Source organism: Eulemur rufifrons, chromosome 6 (genome assembly GCF_041146395.1).
Source record: "Eulemur rufifrons isolate Redbay chromosome 6, OSU_ERuf_1, whole genome shotgun sequence".
In the NCBI taxonomy this organism is placed as follows: Eukaryota; Metazoa; Chordata; class Mammalia; order Primates; family Lemuridae; genus Eulemur; species Eulemur rufifrons.
Window position 1 is genome coordinate 9,457,360 of NC_090988.1, and position 21,464 is coordinate 9,478,823.

A 21,464-nucleotide genomic window follows, 5' to 3' on the forward strand; every position below is an offset into this window, starting at 1 on the left:
GCGAGACCCCGTCTCTACTAAAAATAGAAAGACATTATATGGACACCTAAAAATCTATATAGAAAAAATTAGCCGGGCATAGTGGCGCATGCCTGTAGTCCCAGCTACTCGGGAGGCTGAGGCAGTAGGATCGCTTGAGCCCAGGAGTTTGAGGTTGCTGTGAGCTAAGCTGACGCCACGGCACTCACTCTAGCCTGGGCAACAAAGTGAGACTCTGTCTCAACAAAAAAAAAAAAAAAAAAAAAAAAAAAATAAGCTTCTTTTTCCTTCACTTCAAAAAAAAAAAAAAAGCCATTATTTCAGGCCTGATGCAGTGGCTCATGCACTTTAGGAGTCCGAGGTAGGAGAATCACTTGAGGCCAGGAGTTTGAGTCCATCATTTCTGATAAACAACTCAAAGGGTTAAGTAGTTACTTAAGGGAGAGGATTATAAAAAACATATAGGGGTTCATGGAGCCGGTTACAAGACTAGAGATCTTTCCGTTGAGTAGAAAACATTTTTGCTCTGGAATATGTTTTGGACTAAATAACTGAGTTCCCATTCTCCTCTAATGGTTTACCACATGAAAGTATCTTTTTTTTTTTTTTTTTGCCAGAAGTGCAACTATAAACTGTCCCCAAAAGAGCTCATGGCTGAAATAAAACCCCTGGAATTTGTCTGGAATTTGAATTCCTCAAAATCATTCACGCTGGATTAATATTAATAATTAAAGCTTCCTCATACTGTCTACATTTATTTCACCTGTGTACAAGATTCTGATTTCACAAAATCCTCCCAGCAGTGTTATTTAACCTAGTGTCAAAGAAAGATGTGTGTGTTCCTGCAACGCAAAGGCAAGTCTCTACCAGCTCAGGAAGAGAAAAGGTAGGAGGCTGCAGAAGCCACAGAAACTGACCCTGCCCAAAGCCAAAACAGACAAGAGGGCTCTGGCAAAGACAACCTTCTTTGCATTTTTTTCTCACACCCTCTTCAAACATCTGGTACTGTGCCCTTAAGGGCCCAAAGGCCATTTGTTGGTTAATAGATTCTTCAGACCTGGGGCATGGGTTGGGTGAGAGGATGATAAAATGTTTAAATGTAAAAATGAGAAATAGAAAAGAGAAGGAGAAGGGAAAGAGAGAGGAGGCAAGAAAATAATAGGGAAAAAAATAATTTTTTAAAAATGATATATGACAAACCTACAGCTAATATCATACTGAATGGGGAAAAATTGAAGGCCTTTCCACCAAGATCTGGAACAATACAAGATACCCACTTTTATTCAACATAGTTCTGGAAGTCATAGCAAGAGCAGTTAGGCAAAATAAATAAATAAAGGGCATCCAAACTGGAAAAGAAGAAGTGAAATTATCCTTGTTTGCAGATGAAATGATCTTATATTTAGAAAAACTTATAAGACTCCACCAAAAATAACTCTTAGTATTGATAAACAAATTCAATAAAGTTGCAGGATACAAAATCAATATACAAAAATCAGTAGCTTTACTGTACACCAATAGCAATCAATCTGAAAAAGATAGGAAGAAAGCAATCTCATTTATAATAGCTACAAAAATAAAATACCTAGGGATGAATTTAACCAAAGAAATGGAAGATACCTTTTTTTTTTTTTTTTTAAGACAGGGGCTCGCTGTGTTGCTTAGGCTGGGATGCAGTGGCACAATCGTAGTTCACTGCTGCCTGAAACTCCAGGGCTCAAGGGATCCTTCTGCCTCAGCCTCCCGAATAGCTGGGACTACAGGCATGTGCGACTGCATCTGACTTTTTTTTTTTTCTTTTTTGTAGAAAGTGGGGTGATCCCACTATGTTGCCAGGCTGGTCTTGAAATCCAGACCTCAAGTGATCCTCCTTCTTCGGCTTCCCAAAATGGAGTGATTACGGGCGTGAGCCACCGCACCTGGCCGGAAATGAAAAATCTCTACAAAGAAAACTGTAAAACTCTGATGAAAGAAACTGAAGACGACACACTGGAAATGGAAAGATATCCCATGCTCATGGATTGAAAGAATTAATATTGTTAAAATGTCCATACTACCCAAAGCTATCTACAGGTTCAATGCAATCCCTATCAAAATATCAATGACGTTCTTCACAGAAATAGAAAAAACAATCCAAAAATTTGCATGAAACAAACAAACAAACAAAAAAACCCCATATAACTAAAGCAATCCTGAGAAAAAAAGAACAAAGCTGGAGGCATTACACTACCTGACTTCAAATTTTACTACAAAGGAAAGCAATTTTTGGTGTCAGTGCTGCCAGTTGGGCAGCGAAGGAGCTGCCACCTTAGTCCCCTGAGACACACTTAGTAAAGATTTGCGTATGGTCTTTTATTGACTGTCCTATTTAATGCCCTAGGAGAGGTAGGCTGAATTTATTTGACTACTTTATTCCCACCCTGATTCTTCTCCAGTTGTTCACCTTGTGCATGCATTCTCATACACACCCACCAGGGCCCCGTCCAGAGCCACTGTCTGTGGCTGCCGGTCCTATCCCAGGTAAGCACTCTGCCTTCCTTCTCTTCCCCTGCTGCAAATCTCAAAGCAAAACTTTCTGGGCCTAATTAGCATCTTTCTGATTTTCCTCATCCCTGAAATGTGGACAATAAAAATGGTAGTGAGAATAATAACAACAACCTGTGAATTACAGTTGCTGAGAAGATTAAATAACATGTCTACTTGAAACTTGTTGGAGACTGCAAAGGACTATACAAACAAGTTTTTATTGCCTTTATTATTTCTAAAGTGGATTTCAATTGTTAGAATTAGGGTGCTCGGGTGCTCAGTTGCTTGTCTCTCAGGGAGAGGATTAATGTGAGATGTTGCCAAGTGTTTTAGAACAAAAACCCACTCTACTTCAGCAAGATGTCCTCCCACCTTGCACAACGCCCTTTGGAAAGTAGTCTTTCAGTTTGAAAGCTGGAGGCGTGGGAAAACGAGGTATGTAACGCAGAGCGCTGGAGGCCCATCAGCCTCACCCTCGCCCTCGCCCTATGCCCCATCCGCCTCCACGCACCTGGGGCGCTGCTGCCTGCTGCCCAGGGCACCCCTGTAACCGTGGGTGTTGGTGAGGAGCCCAGGCAGCCCACCAGGCCCAGGAAAGCCAAGACTTGGGGCCCTGGGAGTTTTCACACCTTAGAGGACTGGTTTTGCAGTTGACCAAGAACTCTAAAACCCCCAGGCAGTACGGGGTGACCCTCACACTCTGTCCTAGGAAGGCCAGGGAAGTGAGTGATGGTGTAATAGAAATGACAGATTCACGGTTGTGGAAGGAGTAGGTTTATTTTTTGGAACAAGTCTAGGTGTCCTGTGGTGAGGGAAGAAGTCCATTTCTCCAGCCATCTCAGAACTGCACGTCCTGCCAGTTCACCAAGGAAAATGCCAGAACCACTTTACAGCACTATGAGGATGCCAGAGGAGGCAAGGCTGTGGATAGGGGATCGGACATACGCGCCGCAGGTCCGGCTCCAATTCTCTGCATCCCTCACTGCCTGCCGGCCACCCCTTGGCAGGCCTCAGTTTCCACATGTGAAAAATGGGCACATTACCAACTGCCCTCCCTTGCCAAGAGAGAAGGGTTGGGGTGTTTCGGTTTCAGCCCCGCTACAGAAACCACTCGAGCAAATAGGAGCTTCTTTTATTGTTTATTCAAAGAAAAAAAAATGCGAGAAGCATGAATCCTGAGGAGAAAGGCTTCTCTCAGTGTAAGCGGGGAGCTGGCTGAGAGGATGGCTGGAGGAAGGACGAACTGGAGGGCTCATGGAGCATACGAATGTAAATTACACTTGTGCACATATGCAGCAATGCATAGAGAGTGTCAAGACCCAGAGTCCCGGTCATGTGGGTTTCAACACCTTAGGAGACTGAAGCGCCCACTGTACGAGTCCCGACGACCAGGAGGGCCCCTTTTCTGCGCTTGCGCGCTAATCAGGTTTCCCCACCCTCAAGCCCCGCCCCCGAGCTCGCTCCGCTCCGCCCCCTTCCCCCTCCCCTTCCTCTGCGAGGGCGCCCGCGCAGAGCATTGTGGGACACAAACAAAGTGCCCCCAAACAGGCTGGAGTGAGCGGAGCGGCAACGGCGGCGCCGGCCCGCACGCGCGCGGCGGCGGCTCCCTCCCAACCTCCCCCTCCCCTCCCCTCACTCCCCATCCCCTTCCCCACCCCGCCCCGCCGGGAAAACACGAGCCGTCGCCGCGCTCCCCAAATCGCCGCCTGCCCTCGGCCAACCGTCCCCAACGGCCGCCAGCGCACGGCTCCCGGGCCCCCGGCTCTTCCCCTCAGGCCCCTCCGAGCGCCGGGGGGGTGCTTTCCTCCCCGCCGCTTTGCACTTTCCCACCTCCTAGGCACGCCGGTGGGCAGTGTCGCCATGCCCCAGCCACAGGCTGCTCACGGGCCTAGGCGCGGCGGCCCGAGATAGGGTCCCCTGAGCCTCCCGGGGGAGGAGAGGGAGCGAGCCGCGCGCTCCGCCCCCTCCCCCCGGGCTGTCGCCGCCGCCGCCACCTCGCTGCTTCAGCCTGGCGGGGAGGAGGAGGAGGAGCAGCAGGCCTCCGGGCCCTGGCACCGCCGCCCGCAGGTAATGGGGAGGGGAGGGCAAGCGGGCTGCCTTGCCCGAGCTGGGGGGATGACCAGGCGCTGCACGCCGCCCGGGGACTGACACCACGCGTCTCGCACCTGGGCGTTGGAGGGAAAGGAAAGCATGGTCTGTCACCCCCCTCTGCGTTGGGAGACACCCCACAGGGTCCCCCCCAGTGGCATTTAATCCCTTCGGGTGGAGACTGGCCTTGGGCCCCTCAGTCCAGAGGCAATTACCCCGATCTTTCAGGGTGCTGCCGGGCATTTGCACGCCCATTTGCCCAAAACCCTAACCCAAAGCAGTCGGAAGTGTTACCTTCTCTTACCTGGTCGGAACCGGGGAGCTGAGACCTGTTTTTTTCCTCTTCTCTCTTGATGCTTTTTCTCTGGTACAGGAAATAAAAAGATGGCACTTCTTAAAAAAAAAAAAATGCAATTACCTCTTTTTCTTTCCTACCTGAGGATCATTCTGCATCTAGTCATTTTACTGCTGGCCTAATCAGAAAAAGGGGTTACCTGCAAGTGAAATGATAAGTACATTAGAACTGATGAAAGGAAATTGCATCCGTGTGAGTTCTATGAACCTTAGCAGGATTTAGAATAAAGCCCAATAATTGTGTGCTTTATTTGAACCTACTTATAGAAATGAAGACAGAAACTTAATTTCTTTTTCAACATGTAGGTAGATTATCTGTTGAGGTCAGGGAAAAATTCTGTGTAACTTCCACTTATATTCTTAGTGTTTTATTTGGAAATAGGCTAATAGCAGCAAACTGCACGATTTGATAGATACCAGAGAGTTTGGGTAGATGAGAATTTTGATTCCCATTTGCCTTGGGTTTCAGTTGGAATTCTTGGATTTTAAAAAAAATTATATAAATCTTCATTTCCCCTATTCACTTTGACTTCCAGTGGATTAGTAATATTAAGTTTTATCTAACTAGTTTCCCCTTATCATAGAATATATGTTTTCCTCTAGTCTTGTATTTTAGGATGATTATATTCATTAATTATGAAAAACAGATTTACTCATTTTGTGCCACACTGGTTGGCATTTTACATATGTAATCTTACTTAATTCTGAGAACAACCTAATGAATTATTACTTAAATTTTATAGATGAGACAGAAATTTACTGCTATTAAATAATTTGCCTTAGGCCACACAACTATTAAGAGAGTTTAGATTTGAACCCAGATATAATTCCAATGTAGGTGTACTTTCTACTGTACCTCTTCACAGACATACAATTTTCTTTAACTTCGTTATGAAAAATTTCATTCTGACAGTTGTGGGGAAAATAGAGTGAATAGTTGATTCAGTGATTAGCATTTTTGCTGTATTGTTCCCCCCCCTTTTTTTTAATGTGGAAGTCTTCGTGAAATTGTCATCTTTGTGCCTCCCCCTTCTCTGTATGTGTGTAACCATTTGAAAGTAAATTGCAAACAGTAACCCTCAAATATTTCAGCATACACTTCCCAAAAATAAGGACATTCTCCTCTTAACCCCAATATCATTATCAGTACCTATCAAACAATTCCAATTCGTGTTCAGAAGTCTCTTTGAGCCCTCTCCCCAGCTGTAGTCAGTTAAGATTCCTGCATTGCATTTGGTGATTAAGTCATTAGTCCCTTTTATTAAAAAACAGAATGATACCCATTCCTTCTTTTTGTGACACCTAATTGACCAAACCTGGTTAGTGGTTTTGTAGAATACACCCACATTCTTGACTTGTTTTATCCTCCTAATGTCATTTCATTTATTCCTCTATCTCCCTCAGTTTTCTTTTAACTGGAAGTTAGGTCTGAAGAACGGCTTGGTTAGCATAAAGTAAAACTTTTTTTGGTGAGAATATTTAATAGTTGATGCTGTGTATCTCATATTGATTGCATCATGCAGGAGGTACATAACGTCAGAATGCCACACTTGATGCTAAGTGTGACCACTTGATCAAAGCAGTGACTTACCTGACCTTTTATAAAGATGTAAAGTTTGTGATTAATATGTAATCTTTGGGTAAAACTCGGACACCAAGCAAATATCCCATTCTGTCTTTTGGTTAGTGATTTTTAGCACCCATGATGACTCTTGCTTAAATCAGTTATTTTATTGGAGGTTCTCTGTAAGGAAGAGATTTTCCTCATTGAATAGGGGTGAACAAATGTTCTAAAAATGCAGATTAACTGCTTAATTTCATTCCTTTAATTTTCAATATTGAGTAAAGAGCTGAAGCAATAGTGACTTGAAAGGTGGCAAATAAGGACTTTTGTTGTTATATTTTTGGGGTGATACCACTATCAACTAGTGGGTTTAAATTTACTCATTGTTCTATTACCAATTTATAGTTCTTTTTAATGACTAATTTGTCCCATATTTGGTCAGTAGGAACCATTTCAAGCTGGCTCTTTTGTCTTTTCTTTCTTTTTAAATTTCTTTTTTAATTTTTATCCTTTTCTTTTTTGTGGGGAAGGGGCTTCCTCAGTTCTTCTTGACAATCATATGCCTTTTGACACCCCTGCTCACAATTTATCTTGGAGTGCTTTCTGGCACAATATATCGCTGGCTTACCTTGTTATTTTCTTTGCTTTGCATCTCAAAAGGGCTGTTTATCCTGGAAATCTTGGTTCTTTTTAGTGAGAAATGGTATATAGAAACCAAGATTTGGATGTTTGGCACATTCATGGCTGCTGGGGTATCATTGCTTCTAGGTCCTTTGAGAGGAGAGAACTGAGAAATGGTTTTTTGCTTGTTTGTTTAACATGAGTTCAAAAGGACATTCTCAATTCAACTTTAGCATATCAGGTTTTTTTCTTTGATTCTGTAAATCTTGGTACCCAATAAAATTAATATACTTATTTGCTTTCTCCTACACACATAAAATTATTTTTAAATTACAATATCAATGTTACTACTATCAATAAACTTCTGAGTAAAGTTTAACATTTCTTTGCAGTTATTTATAATCAGAGTACTATGTTCAGAAGTCACTCAATACTTTTTCTGGTTATGCTACCAATTTGATACAGTTCATTGGTTTCATATTTTAAGATTTTATTTTTGAATATGCAAAATATATACATGGTTCAAAAGTCAAAATAATGTTTTAAAACTATGCTTAAACCTCACTCAAATTAGTTTTTTAAGACGAAGTATTCTTTACCTTTGCCATACGCCTTTTAATATTTGTTATAGTCTCATATATCTTAAGTGCAGAAAGCTTACACTGGAAGTCACTACATAGGAGTACTGCTACATTTTATAATTAGATTCTGATTCCTCTGGCAAAGAGAAAAGCTGAGACTAATTTTTTATTTATTTATTTTTTTGGAGACAGGGTCTTGCTCTTTTGCCCAGGCTAGAGTGCAGTGGCGTGATACTGCAACCTCAAACTCCTGGGCTCAAGTGATCCTCCTGCCTCAGCCTCTGAAGTAGCTGCGACTACTGCCCTGTGCCACCAAGCCCTGCTGTTTCTTTGTTTGTTTGTTTGTTTGTTTTTTACCCTTTATAGAAAAGAGTCTCGCTGTGTTGCCTAGGCTGGTCTCGAACTCTTGGCCTCAAGTGATCCTCCCACCTTGGCCTCCTAAAGTGCTAGGATTACAGGTGTGAGCTACCACACCTAGCCTAGAAGTTAGCAGAGAATTAGATTTCAGGCTTACTTTTGCAGATGTCATATATTTTTTAATTTCGTAAAGGTAGAACTGCAGCTTTTACTTGAAAATTATGTCATTGAAGAAGGCTGGATGCGGTAGCCATGCCTGTAATCCTAGAACTCTGGGAGGCTGAGGCAGGAGGATTGATTGAGGTCAGGAGTTGGAGACCAGCCCGAGCAAGGGTGAGACTGCCTTCTCTACTAAAAACAGAAAAATTAGCTGGGTGCAGTGGTGCACGCCCGTAGTTTCATCTGCTGGGGAGTCTGAGGCAGAAAGATCACTTGAACCCAGGACTTTGAGGTTTCAGTGAGCTATGGTGATGCCACTGCACTCCACCCAGGGTGACAGCAAGACTCTGTCTCAAAAAAAAAAAAAAAAAAGCAGCATGTAGTTGGTAGACATTTTATGAATCCATCTACTTTTATGCCATACAGCAAAACTGGCATACATATGCTATCTGCAGATGTGAAGACATTTGGACATGTGATCAGTGGAGATAGTACATTTTATTTGGATTGGAACAAATTTGATAGAATTTCATAATTTTGTGGTCTCAAATATTGTGTTCAAATAAAGTTTTAAGAGAGCAGTGGTTGTGCAAAGTAAGCAGAGCACAATTATCAACCTCCTATCAACCAGATGCTGAAAAACAAAAGCTGTGCCCGTGGTGTGTTTTCCTGTGTTCATTACCACTGCTTTTGGTAATACAGCAAACATCTATTTCCTTCAGAGAGTAGAGTGGGAAAATGAGGAGCACATGTACTTTGGACCCACCCACCCTCATTCAGTCTGTAGTCTCAGTAAAATAGACTGCCCAAGAGTATTAGAACATACAAAGTGAAGAATTCTACAAACAGTTGCATAGGTATGTGTAGTCATGTAGCAGCTAGAGCCTGTTGTCATGGATGAAGGAATTAATACGATGATGGTAACTACTAACATTTGTTGTGCCCTTTCTATATGTCAGCTCTGCTAAACATTTTATACAGTATCTCATTTAAGTCTCACATTAACCCTTTGATATTGCTACTAGTATCTTATTTTGCAAGTAAAGAAACTGATATCTAGAAGGATTAAATGAGTTGCCTAAGATGTCCCAGCTAATAAGTGACAGACCCAGGTTTTAAACCCAAGGCTGTCTTCAGGGTTAGCACTTAGCTGCTTGCTACACCTCACAATTAAATAAAACAAGTCATCAAATTGAATATATTTTCAGTCACCATGAATAAGGAGCTACAGAACTGATGTCTATCCTGTAGCAACACTGAAGATTGCCTGCCAAGAGCCACATGTGCATGTTATGTCTATTGCACATCCTTGGTACAGTCATGCATCATTTGACAACAGGGAAGTGTTCAGAGAAATACAATGTTTGGTGATTTTATCATCATTGTGCCAACAGAGTGTACTTAAACAAACCTGGATGGCTTAGCCTACTTCACACTTAGGATATATGGTATTACTCCTATGCCACAAACCTGTACAGCATGTTACTTTACCAAATACTGTGGGCATTTGTAACACAACGGTATTTGTGTATCTAAACATAGTTAATCATAGAAAAGGTACAGTAAAAACATGGTATTATCTTATGGGGCATGGCCCATCATTGAGGGAAACATTATGCAGCACATGACTGTATATTATTTCCCCTTCTAAGAGGTGTGGGACTTTCTGACCCCTGCTTTAGGAATTGTACTTAGGTACCACTTTAATACACACTTAAGTATAAAAAGTAAAGTATCAAAAATCGAGATAGACTGATGGATAATGTGATAAAACAATTATAATAGGATGTTTTCTTTTTTTGTTTGTTTGTTTGTTTTTTTGAGACAGAGTCTTGCTCTTTTGTCCTGGCTAGAGTGCTATGGCGTCAGCCTAGCTCACAGCAACCTCAAACTCCTGGGCTTAAGCGATCCTTCTGCCTCAGCCTCCCAAGTAGCTGGGACTACAGGCATGTGCCACCATGCCCGGCTAATTTTTTTTTCTATATGTATTTTTAGCTGTCCAGATCATTTCTTTCTATTTTTAGTAGAGACAGGGGGGTCTCACTCTTGCTGAGGCTGGTCTCGAACTCCTGACCTCGAGCGATCCTCCCGCCTTGGCCTCCCAGAGTGCTAGGATTACAGGCGTGAGCCACTGCACCCGGCCTATAATAGGATGTTAATGACAGAAATCTAGGTATGGCTGTTGAGGCACTCTGCCATAAAATTCTTTAAATTTTGCTCTATCTGAAAATTTTCGTAATAAAATGTTAGAGGAAGCGACTAAAAATATATTCTTATATAACAGTATTGACAGCTGTATAAAAACCAATAGCATGCTATATCCTTCATGTGCTTGTCTGCGATGATCCTTTGAAACTTTTAGTAACTCTTCCTAGCCTTATAAAGGATAAAACTCTTTTTTCTGAAAATGGTCAAGCATCAAAAGCTGTTTGTTATAAAGAAGTTTCCCTCATTAAATTAGGCTCCTTCCAACTGTAATTTTTAATATCCTTATAAATATTTCATATATAGAATATAAATTTCCTTCCTATGGTTTTCCAACATTTTGTAGACTGATACTGAGTCTGACTTTATATAAGCTTTATGGGGTATTTTTGCTTTAAGTGCCACCACATTTGCTGCTGAAAACACTCCTCAGTACTTCAGAATGATTGAAATTTATCTCTTGTTAAGCTGAAAATCACATTGGCTTTTCTTTGTTCTTTATATTAATATTAGAAACACTTCACCCAATTTTAGGGAATGATCTGGAAATGTTTAGATTCTTAGCCATGAGATCTCAGAGAGTGGTTGTATATGTGCCTTTAAAAAGCATAAAGACACATAAGATTTGTATTATACTCCTGTTTGAAGGCCATATTAAGTATTGTATTCATTTCTTCATTGTTATTAGTGCCAAGGGTGATCTTGGCTGGCACATTTTCACATAACTCATCCTGTAGTAAATCACTGACTTGTATCACCATGATATTTCACATTGATAACATTGTCTTACAAGACCGAAAATGGGTGGGTAAAGCTTAATATCTCTTGGAGAATAACATCTTCCTGTCTCCACATTGAATATTAATCCCTTTTAATACTTACATAGCTTTTTAAAAAATTACAAGTGTTTGACACAACCAATCTTTTTACAATTTCAGTATTGTGTTATGTCAGGATATTGCTATCCTTCTGCAGGTATTAAATATATGTATTTCTTTATGCTGAAGTGATTTGCTGTTAATTTGGTTTTGATAGTTTTTGATGTGTTCAGCATAGCTACAAACATGTTGGTACCATATAACCAAGACTGAGTCTCTGGAACCCAACTTTAGTGGAATTACTACCCTCTGGCTTCTAAAACAACTTCAGATGATACCTTTTAAAAATTGTTTCCTCTTGTAATTAGACCAAGCTTGAGAAGGGGAGATGTTTAGACTTTAAATAAGCCTGGAATTTCAATCTTAACTCTTAATAGGACTTTAAAATTTTCTGCTATAAGTCTATTTATATAATAGAAACTAAAAATTTGAGCTATGGGACAGATCCATATTTTTTCCCAGGAGAAAAACAGAACAGGTTTACAGTGAAGATTTATACTTAACCTACCAAGTGCAGTAGGCTTACTTTTTCAGTAAGCTACTTAAAATACTTCTGAAAGCTCAGACATAGCTTAGAGAGCAAGGGTGGTAAATGGCCTGGATGAGACAGTTGAACTAGGCGGGGCCAGGTGATGAAGGGCACCGAGGGCCTCCTTATGGATTTTGGTCTTTATCCTTGTAAAATAGAACTGTGAATAAGACCCCAAGCTCTCCAGACAGGATAGACTCTGTGCAGCTAATAGAAATGCCCAAATTACAATAATAAAAACCAAGCAGCCATGGTGAGGTAAAAAAAAGAAAATGATTTCCTCTTAATTCAGATCTTAATCTGCTATGTATTATATCTATCTGATCATTGCTTACTCTTGGCAAGCAAGCATATTCAGTACTATACTGTCAAAGGAAAGAAACCCAAACTCTGTAAAATAATTTAAAGAAATTTATTCTGAACTGAGTATGTGCAACCTTGGCCCAGAGAGCCACACCCGAGAAGCCTTGAGCAAGTGGTCCTGCTGTGGCTGGGTTACCACTTGGTTTTATACATTTTAGGGAGACAGGAATTACATGTAAAATCATAAATCAATACATAGAAGGCATACATTGGTTTGGCCCAAAAAGGCAGGATATCTTGAAGCAGCCTTACAGGTCTTAGGTAGGTTTAAAGATTCTTTGCTTTGCAATTGGTTAAAGAAATGAAGCTTGGTCTAAAGGGTTGGACTGTTCTAAATTAATGTAAGGAAGTCTGTTAATCAGAGAAAAGCCATGCATGGTATCTGAGACTCAAGTGATCTATTAAGTAAATGGATGACCTGCAGGTGTAGTTTAACCTTTGCCTTACATGGCTTTAGGCCTGTTAATGATTTTGTATCTCATTACAAAGAGTAACTCCAAAAGGGATGGGGAATAAATAACTAGTGTGACCTCTCTTAGCATGGCCCACAACTCAGCTTTAAGGTTTTTCTGTGGTCCCCTTGGCCAAGAGGGGGTCCATTTAGCCAGCTGGGGGGCTTAAGATTTTATTTTAGTTCACAATACTATATTAAACGTTTGTGCTCTTTGATTAACAAAATTGGGGTATTCTTTAGCCCAAATAAAATAAAGAATGAGAGTTTCCAGAGACTTAGATGTTCTTGTTTTGCTTTCATTTCATTTTCCTCTTTTACTGGTGGTATTTATGGGAGTGTGTGTTTTCTTTCTTCCACTTTTAGCTTTTTCTCCTTTTTATGTTTTTACTTTTTCTTTGGCTCTTTCCTTTTTTTTCTTTGGCTCTTTCCTTTTTTTTCTTTTGCTTTGAATCTTCTCACTGCTAATCTCCTTGTGGCTTTCCATTGCTGTATGAGGACGGTTTGTTTTATCTTTGGTGCCTTACTTACAAACCATACTTCTCAGATAATTATTGTTATTTATAGGAATCACTACCTCTCATTTTTTTGGCCCACCTGATACTGTTTTTTCCTTATTTCTTCCTACTTTCTTTTTTGTTTTGTTGTTTGTTTGTTTGTTTGGCAATGTCTGGAGATATCTTTCTATTTTTTTCAACTAAGTTTACTTAGCTTTACTTTGAGAGGCAGTATGGCATAGTGTAAGGAGCACAAATTGGCATGATCCCTGGGTTCAGATCTTGACTCTGTTACTTACTAGGTTGTGTGGCCTTGGGCTGATTCCTTAATTTCTCCGTGCTTCATTTCCTCACTGGTAAAATGAAAATACCAAGTGATATCTATCTCAAGAGGTTGTGTGGAAATTAAATTATTTGATATGTAAAAAGTACTTAGAACAATGCCTGGCACATATTAAATACTGTGTAAATATTAACTAATTGTTATTTTAATAAAAAGTGGTTCAAAGCAATTGGGTCTCCAGTAACTCGAGGTCACAAAGATTTTCTTCTTTCTTAGAAACAGTTACATTTAGGTCTATGACCCATTTTGAGTTAATTTTTGAATAAAGTATGAAGGTTCACTCAGGGTATTTTGTGGGTGTTTTTTGATATATGGATGTCCAGTTCTTGCAACATTTATTGAAACAACTGTTTAATATCTTTTCTCCGTTCAATGATTTATATACCTTTTTCAGAAATCAATCAGCCTTGTTTGTGTGGGTGTATTCCATTGATCTCTGTGTCTGTCCTTTTGCCAGTACCATTTTGTTTGGATTACTGTAGCTTTTTAGTTAAGTCTTTAATGTGATTCCTCTAACTTTATTCTTCTTTTTTCAAAATTATTTTGTCCATTCTAGTTACTTTGCCTTTCTATATAAATTTTAGAATCAGCTTGTATATATCGACCCAAAAAGTCTTTCCAGAATTAATTGTGTTAAATCTGTAGGTCAATTTCAGGAGAATTGACGTCTTTTACTGTCTTGAGCCTTCCAATCCATGAACATAACATGTCTCTCCATTTACTTAGGTCTTCCTTGATTCCTTTTATCCATATTTATAATTTCAGCATATTGGTTCTATATATGTTTTTTTAGATTTCTATTAAAGTTTTTTTATTTGGAGCTGTTATAGTGATAATGGGTTTTTGGGTTTTTTTAAGTTTAGGTTTCCTGTTGTTCATTGCTACTATATAAAAATGCAGTTGACTTCTTTATGTTGACTTTGTGTCCTGTCATTTTTTAGTTCTAGGAGGCTTTTTTTCTGTTTAAAGATTTTTTGGGTCTAAATAATTTTGTTTCTGTGACTAGAAACAGTTTTATTTTTCCTTTATATATGCCCATTATTTCTTTCTCTTGCCTTTTTGTACCAGTCAGTTCATCCATATAATGTTGAATAGGACTGGCAGGAAGGACAGTCTTAACCTTTTTCCTGATATTAGTGGGAACAAATCCAGTCTTATTACCTATAGATTTTTTTATAATTGCCCTTTATCAAGTTGAGGAAGTTCCCTTCTCATCCTAGTTTGCTGAGAGTGTATCATGAAGGAATGTTTAATTTTTTACCAATTAAAGTTATCATGGTTTTTCTTCCTTAGACTGTTAATATGATGGTTACATTGACCGATTTTTTTTAACATTGAACCAGCCTTGTAATACCAGGTAAACATCATTTGGTTGTAATATTATTCTTTTTTATATATTTATTGATAGATTTGATTTGCTAATATTTTCTTGAAGATCTTTATTCCTACATTCACAAAGGAAGGAGTATTGATCTGTAGCTTTTTTTTTTGATAGTACTGTCTTCGTCTTGTTTCTTGGTATTAAGGTAGTGGTGGCCTCATAACATGAGTTGGGGAGTGTTCCTTCTGTTTTTTGGAAGAGATTGTATACAATTGGTCCATTTTATCTATGTTACACAATTTATATGTATAGTTGTTCATAGTATTCTCTTTTTATCCTTTTTATGTCTATAGTGTTATCCCCTGTTTTGTTCCTAATATCAGTAATTTGTATTTTCTTGTTTTGTCAGTACCGCTAGAGTTTTCTATCAATTTCACTAATGTTTTTAAAGAATAAACATTTGGGCTTTTTAAATTTTTTCTATTTTTGTTTTCAGTATCATTGATTTTTTTTTTTTTTTTTTGTCAGCTATGCTCTGTAATGAGACAGAGTCTTGCTGTGTTGCTCAGGCTGGAGTGCAGTGCAATCATAGTTCACTGTAGCCTTGAACTCCTGAGCCCAAGGGATTTTCCTGCCTCAGCCACCTGAGTTGCCCCAGTAGCTGGGACTATAGGCATGCACCACCGCAGCCAGCTAATTTTTGTTTTTTAAACTGAGGTCTTTAAACTCAGGCTGGTTTCAAATTCCTGGGCTCAAGCAATCTTCCCACCTTGGCCTCCCAAACTGCTGGCTTGGCTTACAGGCGTGAGCCACCATGTCCTGCCACCCATCTCCTGGCCACCCATCTCCTAAGGCTTGGCACCCTTAGATTACTGGGGCCCAAACTCTGCTTGCCCTGGTTCATGAAGCAGTGGTTCGATGCAAGGAGAGTCAAGCCTAGGGGACCTCACGCTTCTGTCTTTCCACCAAGTACTCAGATCCTAGAGCAGGGGTGTTATTTAGAGAGAAGTTTACCATCATATCCACCCCCAGCTTCAGAGCCCTCAGTGATTTTTGCATGGAGGGAGAAGTAGACCATAAAACAGAACTCCTAATCTCTTCCCAAAGCAACTGATTTAATTGACATCATAGTATGTAGAACTTTAAAGCTAAGGGTACTCTCAAAAGCAGTGGGAGTTATGGGAGAGGACTACAGGAGACACCAGGGAATAAGACAGTTGGGAGGAGCCCTCCTATGGCCAGAATAAGTATCAAACAGATCTCAAACTGTCCCTCCAAATGAGCCACAATTTTATTGGATTAATTTGTGTAGAATCTATGCCCCAGGGCACTGTTGAAAAGCAGTAGATGGTGGTTCATGCCTGTAATCCTAGCACTTTGATAGACTAAGGTGGGGAGGATTGCTTGAGGCCAGGAGTTTGAGACCAGCCTGGGCAGCATAGCGAGACCCTGTCTCTACAAAAAATACAAAAATTAGCTGGGCATGGTGGCACACACCTGTAGTCCCAAGTATTCAGGAAGCTTAGGCAGGAGGATCACTTGAGCCCGGGAGTTTGAGGTTGTATTGAGCTTTGATGATGCCACTGCTCTCTAGCCTGGGCAACAGAATGAGACTCTGTCTCAAAAAAAAAAAGTACAGCAATTGGTGGAGTTTAACATCTAGGTTTGATAAGGGAAAGAGAAAGAGAGCCCTAGAATATCACTGTAAATCCAGGGTGACTGTGGGCATACTCAAAGATACATCTGAGGAGCACCATCCAAGGCTTAGCACTGTGGGGGTTGGCAAAGTGGGGAAATAGACTTCTCTACGATAATCTAGCTAGTCACTAAAAATAAGTAACAATAAACACCAGGAAAGGAGCAGAGGGGAAAAGGACAGAAACCCAAGCTGCTCCAATATGTTATCACAAATGTCCAGTTTCCAATGAAAAATTATGAACATAGATCAATAGATTATGCAAACCAAACAGAGATAAAAAAGAATAAAGATAAATAAACAGTCTCATAAAAATGTAAGACACCATTCCATGTACCATTATGCACTTATAAGTAGTGGAAATACCAGAAGGAGAGGAGAAAAAGAAGAGACAGCAATAAGAAAAAACACTCAAAGAAGTAATGGCTGAAAAACTTCCCCTACAGATAGAAGTGCCTGTATGATCTGCCTTACAATTTTTTTCACTTTACGGTAGCACAAAAATGATACACATTCAGTAGAAATCGTACTTCAAGTCCCCATACAACCATTCTGTTTTTCACTTTTAGTATAGTATTTAATAAATTACATGAAATAGTCATTATAAAATAAGCTTTGTGGAGGATATAACTCCTTCACAAGTTGGAGCATCTGTATTACTTGAAAAACTAACGTACACATTCAGGAAGCTCAATGAACTCCTAAGTGACAAAACCCCAGAAATCTACAAACAAGCATATCATGGTAAAAATTCTGAAAGTCAATGACAAGGAGAAAATCTTCAAAACAGCAAGAGAAAAATAACTCACTCAAAATGGAACCACAATAAGATTAACAGGTGATTTCTTATGAAAAATAGTATATGCCAGACAGTAGTAGGATAACAGAATCCTCAAAGGAAAAAAACAACTGTCAACCAAGAATCCTACATCTAACAAAATTGTCTTTTTAAAATGAAGGCAAAATACTTCCCCAGATAGACAAAAACTGAGTTTGTTGCTAGCATATTTACCTTACAAAAAATACTAAAGGAATTTCTTTAGGTTGAAAGCAAATGACTCTAGATGGTAATTTGAGTGCACACACACAAAAACCATAGAGCATCCTCAGAGGTGATTATGTAATTGTAAAAAACAGATTAAATGAGTATTTTTCTCCTTGTCATAACTGAGTTAAAAAGCAAGTTTTATATATATTATATACACACCTAGATAATGTAATGCTGATCCTATAACATATAAAAATGTAATAAGATCAGAAACAAGGCAAGGGTGTCTGCTTTTGCGACATTTATTTAGCATTGTACTGGAAATTCTAGTCAGGGAAGTTAGGCAAGATGAAGAAATAAAAGGCAGTCAGATTGGAAAGGAAAAGGTAAAACTATTTGCAGATGACATGATGTTATACAGATTGGCCAACCCCGATCTAAAAATACAAAATTTGAAATGCTCCAAAATGTGAAAAGTTTTGAGCACTGACATGACATTCAAAGGAAATGTTCATTAGAGCATTTTGGTTTTCAGATTTTTGAATTAGGGATGCTAATTTGGTATAGTATAATGCAAATATTTCAAAATTTAAAGTATTTCTGGGCCCAAGCATTTTGGATAACTTGTGTATGTAAAATGCTAAGGAAGCCATTAAAAAACTATTAGAGGTAATAAACAATTTCAGCAATGTTGCAGAACGTAAGATCAGTACACAAAGATCACTTGTCTTTTTATATGCTTGCGATGAACCATCAAAAATGAAATTAAGAAAATGATTTATTTTATTTATTTATTTTATTTATTTTTTTTTTTTTGAGACAGAGTCTCACTCTGTTGCCCAGGCTAGAGTGCCATGGCGTCAGCCTAGCTCACAGCAACCTCAAACTCCTGGGCTCAAGCAATCCTGCCTCAGCCTCCCAAGTAGCTGGGCCTACAGGCATGCGCCACCATGCCCAGCTAATATTTATCCAAAATGCTTGGGCCCAGAAATACTTTAAGTTTTGAAATATTTGCATTATACTTACTGGTATAGTATAATTTGCATTATACTGTACCAAATTAGCATCCCTAATTCAAAAATCTGAAAACCAAAATGCTCTAATGAACATTTCCTTTGAATGTCATGTCAGTGCTCAAAACTTTTCACATTTTGGAGCATTTCAAATTTTGTATTTTTAGATCGGGGCTGGCCAATCTGTATAACATCATGTCATCTGCAAATAGTTTTACCTTTTCCTTTCCATTCCTTTTGGTGGGGAATGGAATTCAGAAGCCTGTCTGGGTACTAGGATCTTTACTGCTAAAGATTAAGTACGTTATCATTTCATACTGATGCTTTTAATTCCAATTCAAGACTAAATTCAAATTACAACTTTTTCTTAACCTTTAACCATTGATAATAAATAGATACATGCAGTTTGTGTAGCAAAAGCAGATAGAAATTTCATAACATAATTCATTCACATATTTCACTTCCCATTTTATATATATTATGTGAAATACTGGACAGGGTCAAAACATAAACTTAAATACCATGAAAGGTTCTCCCTGAACCCTTATACTCTGTCTGCTCTCAGTTGCTTTCTCACAGATTGCCTTTCTGGCCTTCTTCACCATACTTTCTTTACTTCAGCTCTCACAAATTCAAAAGAATGAAATTTGTCAATGACTCATGTAAAATGCAGAATTTAGGTCCTGCTCTAATGTCTTCTCTGATCTCCAGACCAGAATGTGCAACTTCATGTATAAATTTACACGTAGATATTCCTCTCAGGTATTTAAAAATTGTTAGACCCAAAACTGAAATATTTCTTACTCTTCATCGTTAACTACTACCAAAACTGGATCTTCTCTTTCATCTTTTATGGTGAAAACAGTGAAGTTCAAAGACTCTTTTCTCTTAATTACTCTCCCACCCACCCTTAATACAAAATCATGCCCAAGAGGTTTTCCCTCCTAAATATTTATCAGATGTATTTTCTCTAGTTTCTTTCTTTCTTTTTTGCTTTGTTTTGTTTCGGTTTGGTTTTTTGGTTTTTGGTTTGGATAGCTTATCTTTCCGAACGTGTATTTTCTCCATCTTCACTACCACTGACTTTAATTTGGCTTTATTATGTACTTGTACTGTTGTAACAACCACTCTCAAATCTACCCTTTATAATGCCATGAGGGTAATATTGTTAAAATGCAGATATGACCATAGTACTCCCCTGTGGCTACCCACACTTAGTGAAGAAGATCCTAGGTCTTGAACATATGTAAGCAGCATTGAATAATGTAATTGTCTCGGCCTCTGTCTCCTTATCTGTAAAATCAAGACATTATCACCTAACATCACGTGAGGCATTATATTAATAGCATATCTAACGCCCATAGTGTTACATCTGATACACAGTAGACTGCTAGTACAGACAGCTTTATCTATTATATAAATTTCTACCTAGAAATTTCTCTTAGAGACATCTTAAGTTTCTGTGTCCCTTTCCTTAACCTTCTTTGCTGTCCTTGATTGATTTTAATTAGAATACGGATTTCGAGTTATCTTTGTTTAGTTTTAGTATAATTAAAACCTTGTTAGTATCTTTTGAAAGTTAGCATGCAGTTCTGACATGTGGCTGGATATTTAAACAGGCACATTCTTACTAAATCTTAACTTTTCTCATCTACCCAAATTACTTTCAGGTTAACAGTCTCATTACTTTAATCATTTTAGGCAGCTACCTCATTTTACCTGCCAAGGGATATTCCATTTTAATCTCAAGTCCTCTGATAGTTTTCATCAACTAATTTGTGTATCAGTATACATATTCAAAGTGTGCTCTGTGCCATATTAGAAATAGAGTAGACATTTTGAAATTTGGTCTCCATTTAATTTTTATTCATACCTTTTTTTTAGGTTTTTAATTTTGATTTTGTTTTTTAGGATAGAGAATGGAGGATAAGATACTCATGCCTTTTCTTGTGTGAATAAATAGCCAACATTTATTGAATGCTTACTTTATGCCAGGAATTGTGACAATTTTAATACTTTTGACTATCTTGGAAATATAATTTCCACAATTCCTGTTTTTCAGATGAGCAAACTGAAGCATTAGAGAGATGAATAACTTGACTTAAGATTTAATGCCTGACTGGTAAATGGAGGAATGAGAATTTAAAACCTAGGATCTGACCAGGCGCGGTGCCTCACGCCTGTAATCCTAGCACTCTGGGAGGCCGAGGCGGGAGGATCACTCAAGGTCAGGAGTTCGAGACCAGCCTGAGCAAGAGCAAGACCCCCGTCTCTACTAAAAAATAGAAAGAAATGATCTGGACAGGTAAAAATATATAGAAAAAATTAGCCAGGCATGGTGGCACATGCCTGTAGGCCCAGCTACTTGGAAGGCTGAGGCAAAAGGATTGCTTGAGCCCAGGAGTTTGAGGTTGCTGTGAGCTAGGCTGACACCAGGGCACTCTAGCCTGGGAAACAGAGTGAGATTCTGTTTCTAAATAAATAAATAAATAAATAAAACCTAGGATCTGTCTAACTTAAACCATTCTATTTTATCATCTAGACTGTATACCTAGGCAACCATTTTTAAACCCCATTGTGAAACAAAATCATAGGATTTTTTTTATTACCTTAAAGTATATATTATAACAACACTTTCTTGAGCATGTATATATAGTATTTCATCAGTAATTTGGAATAAAAAGAGTGGTAAACTATTTCTGAATTACTGAATAGTTAAAATTGCAAACTGTTACACAAATACATTTTATTACTTATAAAATCTGTATAAATTCTAAATTAGTAATTATAATTAAATATTGATCTAAAGAATTTTAAATGAGGCTGGGCGCAGAGGCTCACTGCTATAATCTTAGCACTGTAGGAGGCTGGGGCAGGAGGATCACTTGAGCTCAAGAGTTCAAGACCGGCCTGAACAAGAGCGAGACCCCTTCTCTACTAAAAATAGAAAA

The 21,464-nt window shown here is 38.9% G+C and overlaps 1 protein-coding gene across 5 annotated transcripts in view; it reads left to right on the forward strand.

Moving 5' to 3' along the window:
- The first annotated feature begins 4,175 nt into the window (after window positions 1-4,175).
- Window positions 4,176-21,464, forward strand: part of ZBTB44 (zinc finger and BTB domain containing 44) — a 40,980-nt gene continuing 23,691 nt past the window's right edge. For 4 of the 5 annotated variants that reach the window (XM_069468690.1, XM_069468691.1, XM_069468692.1 and 1 more), the window contains exon 1: window positions 4,176-4,572. The gene's annotated coding sequence lies outside the window, so the exon portion shown is untranslated. The remainder of the gene's footprint in view (window positions 4,573-21,464) is intronic. The other variant, XM_069468694.1, reaches the window with a different exon arrangement.